This window comes from Oryctolagus cuniculus, chromosome 16 (assembly GCF_964237555.1).
Source record: "Oryctolagus cuniculus chromosome 16, mOryCun1.1, whole genome shotgun sequence".
Lineage (NCBI taxonomy): Eukaryota > Metazoa > Chordata > Mammalia > Lagomorpha > Leporidae > Oryctolagus > Oryctolagus cuniculus.
Genome location: NC_091447.1, coordinates 9303329 through 9313408, shown reverse-complemented (window position 1 = coordinate 9313408; position 10080 = coordinate 9303329). Strand labels below are relative to the sequence as shown.

Sequence of the window (10080 nt, the reverse complement as noted above, 5' to 3'; positions counted from 1 at the left end):
ACTGGAGAAGCCTGTCCTGTGTCATGGTTGGCATGTGACACTGGGAAGGTCTTGCGGGCATTTAGAAGTGCGGGGCGGGTGAATACAGCAGAACATGAAGCCTGAGAGTGCAGATGACCCGGAGGGGAGGGGCCTGAGCGGGTCTCCTAGTCAGCATGTGGGGCAGTAGCTGGGCACAGGGCAAGAATGCTCAGGATGAGAGATGATCTGAACTTTCGGAAAGCACTTTTGCATGCTGACCCAGGAGCACATGAATGTACCTGGGAGAAGCGACGCTGTCAACCTAGGCTTAGCACACCCAGGACGTACAGAGTGGGACGGGAAGCTAGCCGTGTGCTGTCACGTCCTGTGTGGCAGGTCGTTGGCAGGAAGAGCCTCCTGCATTCCCGAAAGCCCCAAGGGTGGTCGTGATCTGGCCTTGGGCTGTGGGCCTGCAAGGAGCCTGACCCCATGTCCTCTGCTGGTTCTGAATGTTGATGTCTCAGCTCAGCGCCCTGCCATGGGCCCCCTCCCTGCGGCAGGCCAGTGTGGGGAGCACAGATCTCTGGTCTTCTCCATGCCAGAGCTGTGCAATGGAACGCCCAGGGACGCTGCTGTCACGTGCACCTAAGACCATCACTAACTGCAGGTGGACTGCGCCTGGGTTCCACTGGACAGGTGTGCAGGGCGGAGCATGGTGGTGATCCTTGACATGTTGCAGAAGGACTGTGGGGGGACAGTGATGTCACTGGGTGTGATGCAGGCCATTCCCAGGAACACACACAGGTCAGCCCCCCAGGGCCCCGGCTTCCTCCTCCACAGGCACCCCTCAGCCCTAGTAGAACATCTGAGGCATTCGATCAGAAAATCTTCAGGGTGTGATCTGTTGGAGAAAGTCATAGCGTTCCTGACCCCTGTGCTCCCTGCTGTGCTGCCCTCTTGCTGGCCCATAGGCCCATAGGGTCCCAGAGTCCGGGCTCACGTGGGGAGGGGAGTCCTCTTCTGGGATCGGCACAGCCCTGACCTGGGTGGGGCCTCCCTCTCAGGGGGTTCCTCATCTGCCAATGGGAGTGAAGCCAGTGCCACCCCATGGCTGAGACAAGGTGCCTGGTGGACGTGGCCAGGGACCCAAAATCCCAGGAGCTCGGGCTAGGAGCAACCCCTGTCCTTGGGGACATCCTCTGTGTCTCCATCTTCCCAGCTGAGACCCACCCATGTGGCCTGCACAGCGGGCAGTCTGGGTCACGTGGGGTCCTGGACAAGGCCCCCCTGTCTCCTGTGCAGTGAGCACATCCCTGCTGTGATCCGTCTGTCAGTGACCCGTTGTTGAGCACAGGGCCAGAGCCTGTGACAGGTGTTGTTTGTGTGTGTCCCTGGACGGATTGTGTTCCCTCCGTGGAAGCCCCCAACCCACTCCCTGTGCACCCCTCATCCTGGAAGCTGGGGGCTCCCATTGTGTGCAGGGAGGTGCAGAGCATCGCATTCCCTGATGCGGTGATGGCTGTGGCAGGGCTGCCTTCCCATTGCACAGATGAGGACACTGAGGCTGCGGGGACAGCACCCCCGGCAGGTGCGTTCTGTGACCTCAGAGTCTGCGTCCCTGAGCATGAGGAGGCGCTGCCCCAGCCATGCCAGCGTCTCCCTGTTCCTTGCTTCCCTTGGCCTTCCCAGCATGTGGTGCTCTTTGTCCAAACGGGGAACGTTGGCTCTGCCCCTGGGGAGGTGCCCGTGTCCTCTGCAGAGGATGCAGGTCCCAGGCATTGGAGCCATGGTGCAGGGAGAGTGGGGTGGGGAGGGCACGGCCTGGGGAGCTGGCACGGTGCAAATTGTACATTCCACAGTGGGTAACAACTTACATTTTATTGAGGATCAGGGACAATAAGGTGGAGAAAAGGAAGAGAGTGGGGAGGAGTAAAGAGAAATACAGGACGACGGGGGCGGGGAAGGCCAGGTGTGGCACTGGGGCTGCAGCAGAAGGGACTTGCGGAGCTGGGGCTGAGGCCGGGGCCAGTGCTGCGTCTGGTGCCCCTGCAGCGTCCTCGGCTTCAGCTGCTGCGTACAGTCCTGGCTCCAGACCCTCCATCCCCAGAGCCTCTTCTCTCAGGGCCTCCCCTGAGCCCTGCTCGGCCCCCGGGGACACAGCTGTCCCCCGCGCATCCTTGTGGTGGCGCTGATCGATGGAGGACCAGCACTGCTCCAGCGGGGGTGTTGTTGGGAGATCAGGGCTCTGTGCCGCCCCAGCCGTGAGGTCAGGTGCCAGGCCCGGCCCTGACCCTGGGTCACGACTGACACAGGCGAAGTCAACGGGCCCTACTTCCTCCGCTGTGAGATGGGCATTTGCGGAGTCCCTGGGCTCTATCTGGGCTCTGACCAACAGTGTGTGACTGAGGGGGACGTCCAGTGGTTTCTGTGTGCCGGGGAACGCCCGGTACGGGGGCTTCGGAGCTGTGGGCTCGTTTGACCACTCCCCCACCACACACAGGTCATCAGTGAAAGGGGCCTGACACACGTCCTGCCTGCTGGCGATCCGCAGCCTTCTGTGCATTGCCAGGCGCGAGGCTGACCTGTCCTGGCCCTGGGAGACAAGAGCAGAGAATGGCAGGTAAGAGGCAGTCCCTGGATCCCTCCGCAGCCAGGAGCTCTGGGCCTCAGGCTGCCTCCACCTAGGACTTCCAGCCTCCCTCCTCTGAGAGGGAAGTGGCCCCTTGCCCCCCACACCCACACCCACACCCACACCCACACCCACACCCACACCCAGCCCCAGGGGCCTATGGGCTTCGGGTGGGTTCCCAGTGGTGTCCTGGCCCGCAGAGACCTGTCCTGCTTCCAGACTCACCATGGCCGTTTTCTGTTGGAAGCACCAGGAGCGTCGGGGGTGAGGGCTGGCCCAGCGTCCCCACCACTGGGCGAGGCACCCACCGCAGGGTTTCTTGGGGGCTGGGCTTGGGCATCGCGGGATACAACTCAGGAACATCTTCCTGCGAGACTCTATCCAGGTGAGCTGGTTCAGACTCAACTCTGGAATGTTGGGGTTGTTGCCGGGCCCCCCAGGTCTCCAGGTGAGGTCACTTCCTGTGGCTCCTCAACTGAGCCCCCTCCTCTCACACAAGATGGCTGCCGAGTCCCAGCGGGCGCTGCCTGCTGCACTTCTAAGCCATGCCCTGTGCACACTGTCCCCCGTCGCACCAACAGGGGGAAGCCTCCGCCTGCCACAGCAGGTGTGGGTCCAGCCTTTGTCACAGCTGGGCTAGACCTGTTCCCCCCTGCTTGAGGGCTACTCACCCTGCATGGTCATTGTCCCTGTCAAGACGCCCCAGCCTCCCGTGTGGTCCCTGGGGTCGTGTCCCAGTGAAGCTGGTGCCCTCAGCTGCCCAGCTGTGGACCCTGAGGAGCAAGAGCTCCCATCACACCCTGAGACCGACCGGGAGCCGCTCCCTGTGCATTGGGAGCCCTGTCCCAGCCCCTGAAGTGTGGCTCCTCCCAGCCACAGGCACCTGGAGCGTGGTTCCTCTCTCTTACCCCCAAAGCTTATATGCAACCACCCGCACTCAGTGGCCTCATGTGCAGCTCTGTCTAGCTGATTGTGGCTTACGCCTTGGTTGCCTGTCCTACACCTCTGATGTGCATTCTGAATGAAGCCCTGGTGTCTCTGATGGTCCTACAGGATCTTGGGCTTGACTCGTGCAGAGCAGGTGCTGATACACAGCCTGACTCCTGGTTGATCTGGGCACAGGGCCGTTATTTCTGAGGTCCAGAAGTCAGTGTGTAGCCTGGATTCTTCCCATCAGGGTGATTATTCTTTCACTGCCTGCCCTTGTTGTTTGTTCCCCAGACTCCTGTTGCTGCACCTGTTCTGTGTACTCCACTGATCTGAGCTGTTCATGGCATTTGTCATGTCATTCATCCCTTGCTAGGATGGTGGTGACATGGAGAGTGACGGAGGGAAAGGACTCCACCCATGAGTTTTTGGGGCACTCCTGAGTCTCCTTTAGTCTGCTTGTCCTGCACTCTGTCTAAGTGTGCCGAACCCTATGGAGTCTCCAACTTTTTTGTTTCTAGATTGCCTGGCTTCAGCTGGTTGTAGATACCGGGGGTCGGGTGGCAGGGAGATGGCAGGCAATAGGGTGTGGTCACCCCAATGTTGAAAAGCTAGGGTGGGACATGGGGTCAGCTCCTTATTGAACACCTTGAGAGGTGAGCAGGGAGCCAACCTCCCTTACTGCCAGCTCCATGGCCTAGGGCATTTCATTGCCAGTCTGTTCTGCTTGATCTTTTTTTAATCCTTGTGAATAAAACAGCCTTCCTCCTGGAGTCTGTCCCAGGAATCCTATGGGAGAAGGAGCTTCCCAGTGCCCTTGAGCTGTCAATCAGAGCAGCTGCTGCAGGGAGGGGCGCAGAGTCCTCACTGTGCACAGGAGAAGGGAAGGCCCTTGCAGGTTGCAGGAGGGCCTGCAGAACTCGTCTGAGCACAGAACTGAACACAGGGACTCAAGTCCCTGTCCCCACCTGTGTCCAGCAGCACTGTCACATAAATAAATATAATCCTTAAGAAAAAAAAAAAAGAAGAAGAAGAAGAAGTGGAGAAGTGGCTTAACTCTACCCAGAGATGTATGTATTTGGAAGACAAGAGGCTGAGAGAGACAGACAGATCTCCCATTACCCATTCACTCCCCACATTCCTGTACCCTTTGGGTCTCTGCACCTGTCTCTTCACACAGGTGGTGTTTATCATTGATGGAGGTAGGTATATAGGGTAACCACCCCTTGGAAAGTGACAGTTACCTTCTGCCTCTATAGATTTGCTACTCTGGAAGTTTCATACAAAAAGGAACCTGCTGACTCCCTTCTCTCCGCTTAGCACATTGTCCCAAGGTCAATCCATGTTGCAGCATATGGCAATGAGTGCCCACCCCTCGTTTGTGGCTGAGTACCATTCCACCGCATACATTATCTACACCGTGATTTGTGTAGCCATCCATCAGCTGATGGATTGTTTTCAGTCTGGGGCTGTTAAAACAGTGGTGTAGAAGCTTTTGTATGAAACCTGCATTATCAATTATCTTGAGTATCCATCTAGGAATAGACTGGCTGGGTTCAGCCCTTCCAAGACCTGCAAATAAACAATACTCTCAAATTGCTGGACCATTGGGTATTCCCACTGGCAGTGCATGAAGGTTCTAGTTTCTGTACATCTTTGCCAGTGCTTCTTTGTGTGTGTGTGTGTGTGTGTGTGTTCTGTTATAGCCATACTAGAGATGAAGCAGTGTCTCATCGCGATTTTGATGGACATTGCCCTGGTGACTGTGGATGTTGAACTCTTTTCATATGCTTCTTGGTCATTTGCATAGTATCTTAGGAGAAGTGTCTATTCAGACCTTTGCCCAATGAAAAAGTATGTGGTCTTTTTATTGTAACACTCTAAGAATTTAAAATATGTATTCTAGATACTAGATCCTTATCAGAGATAGGCTTCGGGAGCATTTTTTCCCCTTCTATGGGTTCTTTTTACTTTCTTGAAAGTGTCCTTTGAAGCTGACAATTTTTAAGTTTTGATGAAGTCCACTGCACGTGTTTTACTTCCCCTCTTGTGATTGTGGTGTCACATCTATGAATCTGTTGCCAAGTTCAAAGGCACCAGGATTTATACCACTATTGTTTTCTTCCCCATGAGTTTTATACCTCTGGCTCTCACATTTGGGTCTTAACCTTTGATGTGTTTTCAGTTAACATTTGCGGATGATGTTAGGTAAAGGTCCAAACTCCTTCTACTTTGGATGTACTTGTCTCAGCACCATTTATTGAAACCCCTCCCCCATTAATTTATCTTGGCACCCTTATCAAAAGTCATTTAGCCACAGATGTCTGTATTTATATTGGAGCTCTGAATTCTGTTCCATTGATCCCTATGTCTGCACTGATGCCAGGTCTAATGGTATTGACCATTGTGATTTACTACAGGGTAAGTTTAGAAATCAGGAAGTGTGAGATCTCCAGTGTGAGGGGAGGGGAGAGGGGAGAGGGGAGTAGAGAAGAGAGGAGAATAGGAGAGGAGAGGAGAAGAGAGGAGAGGAGGGGAGGGGAGGGGAGCGGAAAGGAAAAGGGAAAGGAGGGGAGGAGAGGGGAAAGGAAAGAAAAAAGAAAAGATGAAAAGTAAAAAAGAAGGATAGGGGAGGGGAAAGGAAAAGAAAAGAGCACCTTTGGGGTGTTCCAGGTGGCTGTGGGCCACAGGCAGCCTGCCAGCGTGGCCTGTGTGGGGACCCGCGGGCTTTGGCTGGGGCATGGGAAGTTGTTAATGATGATGCGGCACCGCCCTCTAGTGGGAAGCCTTGGTAAAGCCGCCCGCATGCTGCTGTGCTTGGTGAGCTCCCTTTATTTATTCCCATCACGTACCCTTTCTTGGGCAGTTCACGGAGATCCGGAGTTTCCTTCAGAGGCATGGCGCCCTCTCCTGGCCCATGGGGCCTGGGATTGGTGCGGTGTGTCGCAGGCTTGCAGGCGCAGCCCTCAGGGCTCACACATGGATGCTAGAGTCAGCATTCAGTAGAGTTTTTCCTCAACCAGTAGAACACTTTTTTTGTTATTTTTTCTTTAAGATTTATCTATTTGAAAGGGTTAAAAACAGAGAGGGAGAGATGGAGAAGAAAGATCTTCCATCTGCTGGTTCACTCCCCAAGTGGCCACAACCACCAGGACTGAGTTAGGCAGAAGCCAAGAGCCAGGAGTGTCAAACACATCATACAAGGTGGAGTCCAGACACTTGGGCCATTTGCTGCTTTTCTCAGGCTCATTAGCAAGGAGCTGGAGCAGAAGTGGAGCAGCCAGGTCTCCAATTGGTGCCCATATGGGATGCAGCTGTTGCATGCTGTAGCTCTCCCCAGTATGCCACATGATAGGACTTGATGCACTAGTTGTGTAAGTAGTGTTTGCATTTAATAAAACGATGTCATCAATACATAGATCAATATGCAATGTACGAACCATAAGGATTGTTCTGGTCCAAGTAGGATGCTCCTGAAATGAGAAGTGGTGCTGGCAATAGCATTAACAGCTTGTGCCCATTGGACCATCCCCAGGCTCCTTTCTCTACTCAGTAAGCATTTCTGAAGTTGTCTCGTGTGTCAGGACCCTACACACATCGTCGTCACTCCCCACCTCTTGGTGTGCTTCCTGTCTGTCTCAGCATCTTGCTGATGCCGGGTGCTCAGGCAGCCACAGCAGGTGGTTGAGCACAGCAGCTGCACCTGCACACAGAGTCAGCAGAAGCCAGGCCGTGAGGTGCATTGTCCTCTTCCTGTTTCTCACACGTCTTGAGCTCTGGAGTCTCCCAGCCTTGAGCTATTTTATATCTTGACATATGTGCTCACAACAATACAATGGAGTGTGTTGGCTCTCAGACAGACAGGTCTTAAGCAGAAAGGGCTCCCTAGTGTGCTGTGACCTTTCTCTTCTTTTGGCAATGAAAACATTGGGCCAAGGACCTGAAGAGGAGTTTTTCCCAAATCAAAACAAGAGTTGTTTGTCTAACACAGAGGAGTTGTGTAACCTGCCTGTGTCACCATCCTGTGCTCTTTCTCTATCTCCCTTACTCCTCTCTTTCTCATCTCTTTAAAAAGTAGCTTAACCAAAATGTTTTCTTTTACACACTTTATTTTAGAGAGAGAGAGCAAGCGAGCGAGCACTCCCATCTGGTTCACTCTCCAGATTCAGGTTGGGAATTCAGTCCAGGTCCCTGATGTGGTTAACAGGAACCCAATCAATTGAGCCACTGCCACTGCCTCCTAGCAGGAAGCTGGAGTCAGGAGCCAGAGCCAGGACTAAGACCTTAACACACTGATATGGAATGTGGGCACCTTAACCACTGTCTTAACTGCTGAATTAAACACCCAAAAGATTTTTTATGTTTATGTGAAGCTCATAACTGACCAAGGTGTGCCCTGCCTGACATATTTCTGTTGCATTCACTCCATTGCCCTCAGAATCAATTAGAAACTGCTTTGAAAGCCTGTGAGGCAGCTCTCAATGTGGCACCTGCTCCACTGTGGCCAGAGCTGCTTTTTGGGTACAGGAGCTTCTGCTGACTTCTTTTTGTTTTTTTTAAAGATTTATTTATTTATTTGAAAGAGTTACACAGAGAGAGGAGGAGAGGCAGAGAGAGAGAGAGAGAGAGAGAGAGATCGATCTTCCATCTGCTGGCTCACTCCCCAATTGGCTGCAATGGTCAGAGCTGTGCCAATCTAAAGTCAGGAGCCTGGAGTTTTTTCTGGGTCTCCAATGCGGGTACAAGGACTTGGATCATCTTCTACTGCTTTTCCAGGCAATAGCAGAGAGCTGGATCAGAAGGGGAGCAGCTGGGACTCAAACTGGTGCCCATATGGGATGCCGGCACTGCAGGCCGTGGCTTCACCCGCTACACCACAGCACTGGCCCCTCTCCTGACTCTTAAGGTACTGTGTACCTCACTCACAGGGCTCATTTCTTGCTTTTCAAGAGCTGCCCACACACGGCATCACCCCTAGCATCTTCTTTGTATTGTAGTTGACTTCTGGTGCTCTCCTTGGAATATCACAGGCACTCAGAAAGTGTGTTAATGAATGCATTAATGCCAGCTAATGGTGCGTTGGGTGGGGACGTACAGGGTGGGCAGAGGCAAGGGTGGGACCCCCATCAGGATGACTGCCTGCTTGGATAACCAGTTGGTAGAGACCTACAAACAGACACAATTTGGAGGAAAATAATTGGTATTCCTGAAACTGCATTGCATCTTTAGCGTGGGAAATGTCCAGACTTCGGTGACATTCTTGCTTCAGAGTTGAGAGCTTCACACGAGATCTAACACGACGTTACGGAGGGTGGGTGCTGATGGCATGGAGGTCACGATCTCTTTTCACACTCAGGGCACCTAAAGCTGGCCACCCAGCTGAGGGAGAGTATTTGTATCACATTTTAGACAGAGTTTAAGTTTCTGGATTTAAAAAAAAAAAATCAGTTTCTGACATCGCGGGGCAGGGGGAGGATTCAGTGATTCTGGGATGAAGGTGGAAGGCTCTGGAGCTGTGAAGACAGGCAGTGCTTGTCCATCCACCAGGGGAGGGTGTTTGCTTTGCCGGTTACCCATGAGCACTCGGGGTCAAACTCCCAGTGGAGAAGGGGTGGTCCCCCTAGCCGGTCACCTTCACGCAGCTCCGTCCAATACACTGAGGCCCCAGTGATCAGTGCCTTCTTCCAGAACATTCTTTGGGTCCCAGGTGTGACCCTCCTGTGAGATTTATGGAGCCTTGTCCTTGACTGTGCTTCTGATTCTTGAATATAAAGAAAAGGAAGAGGCCTGAGTGAGATGGGAGATCAGCAGGAGGCATCCAGCAAGTGCTGTATCCATCAGAGCCAGAGCTGGCACTGCTCACTCCAGAGAATAGGGGGCCCTGGCCGCTTCATGGGCAGGAGGCCTAGACAGCCTGCTCAGTTCAGTTTGCTGCTGTGTTACCAGCTTGCGTGTCTTCATCTTCTGCAGGCAGACAGAGATGTCCCACTGGTGGGATCGTTTCAGGGGACTTCTGTGGCTGGCCTTGCCTCCAACAAGGGGCCCCAGGGATACCCGTCATTGTCATTGCCACTGGGTTCAGGTGAGGCAGGGCCCCAGGCAGCAGCAGAAGCAGCCGCAGTGTATGACAGCGCTGGCCTCCAGGTACCTGGGGCCTTGTTCTAGACAATACTGCTTTTTAGGCTAAGTAGTGGCAGGCTGCCCACACCACTTTATTCCCAGGACCCAACGCAGCCTTCCATAAGTGTTACTACACGTTAATAAACCTAGGCAGCACAACCCACTTATAAAGAATGACCTGTTTATGAAAGAAACCTTTTGAAAGACAAAGTATTTCTCCCTGGGGGCCAAAACTTAGGTGGGGAAAAAAAACAAAGGGCTCTTTGAAAGCCTTAAAACCTGAAGGAGGATGGATTCTGACTTTGTAACTACTGGGGCCTGCTTTGCTCCAGGGAGTTGTAAATATTCTTTGAAGGCCCAGGTGGAGCCCTTCCAACTTTGGACCTTGATGCTGTTAGAACTTCTTAAGGGAGAGTGATGTCAGCCCCCGGAGTTATTACAGA

General features: G+C 53.4%; 1 protein-coding gene across 1 annotated transcript in view; it reads left to right on the top strand.

The window, feature by feature from the left end:
* Window positions 1–2464: 2464 nt before the first annotated feature.
* The window catches only part of LOC127487323 (uncharacterized), a 177369-nt gene continuing 169753 nt past the window's right edge, over window positions 2465–10080 (top strand). The window contains exon 1 of the transcript XR_011383060.1: window positions 2465–2581. The gene's annotated coding sequence lies outside the window, so the exon portion shown is untranslated. The remainder of the gene's footprint in view (window positions 2582–10080) is intronic.